This window comes from Rhinopithecus bieti, unplaced genomic scaffold (assembly GCF_001698545.2).
Source record: "Rhinopithecus bieti isolate Rb0 unplaced genomic scaffold, ASM169854v2 scaffold_33374, whole genome shotgun sequence".
NCBI classification, from domain to species: Eukaryota; Metazoa; Chordata; class Mammalia; order Primates; family Cercopithecidae; genus Rhinopithecus; species Rhinopithecus bieti.
In genome coordinates, this window is record NW_016814428.1 from 574,211 (window position 1) to 575,440 (window position 1,230).

Consider the following 1,230-nt stretch of genomic DNA (forward strand, 5'->3'; position numbering starts at 1 on the left):
GGGAGGGAGGGAAAGAAAGAAAGAAGGGAAAAAGGAAGTAGGGAAAGAAGGAAGGGAGGGAGGGAAGGAAGAAGGAAGGAAGGAAGGAGGGAAGGAAGGAAGGGAGGGAAGAAGGAAGGAAGGAAATAAGGAAAAGGGAGGGAGGGAGGAAGGAAGGAAGGAAGGAAGGAATAAAAAGGAAGGGAGGGAGGAAAGGAGGGAAACTGCTTTTCCTGTCCCTTATGAATAATATATTAGCTGGGTCTAGTATACAATGTGCTTGGTAGTCAGTCATTCTCCTGGTAACTATCACTTTCAGCTACAGCTAAGCTTCTTCAAAGGTGTTTTTCCATTTTTCTTTATAGATATGCCTTCCTAGGCTTTATCTTCACATCACTTGCATTTACACAGATCTCACATGGTATCTAAAGAGAAAGTCAACACGTTTTGTAGCAAAGGGCAAAAGGAAGACTGAAGAGACAGAGAGCAATCAGCATGCCACTGCTTTCTACTTCATGACTTGGAAATAATAATAATCCAAAAGTTTTATAATCTTAAAAGTGATCCCCTATCATCATCTTGCACTAAAATCATAATCCACATGACACATTTAAAATACAAAAGTGCACATATTTGGGTAGACTTGAGTCATATTTTTGAAAAGCCTATTCCTCCTTGTACAGTCACATCAACAAGCCATCAGGTTCTTTTTCATCGTGCTGGCAAGACTTGGCAATGGGCTCCCCACCCAGATGAATAGCTTCAACATAAAAGCTTGGTGTGTCACGCACGTAAACAGTATTGAATGAAGGCTGGCTTGGAAATGTGGCAGTTTAACTTCTGCTTCCAAACCTCTTATTTTTATTTCACAAGAAAGAAAACATATCCTCATGGTGCCACTGTTAAGTGCTCAGTTTTAATTTTGAGCATTTTATCACAAGAACAGCAGCAACCAAATAATCACCATGTTCATCAACTTTCAGCAGTCACTGATATCTTACTGTGTGCCAGGCACTGGTATGGGTGATAGGGACCCAGTAGTAGACAAAACAGAAAAGGTCTTGGACAGTAGAGTGTCTGTCACCTGAAGTTTTGGAATCCTGTCATGCTTCAGAAGTACAATATTTTAACGTTATTTCTGGATTCAAGACAACATACAAGACAGTACAAACTCTCTTGATCAAAAATACACTATTTGATGATATACTGTAGAAATGATCATACAACTTGCTGGATTCAAGAACTTCTTGT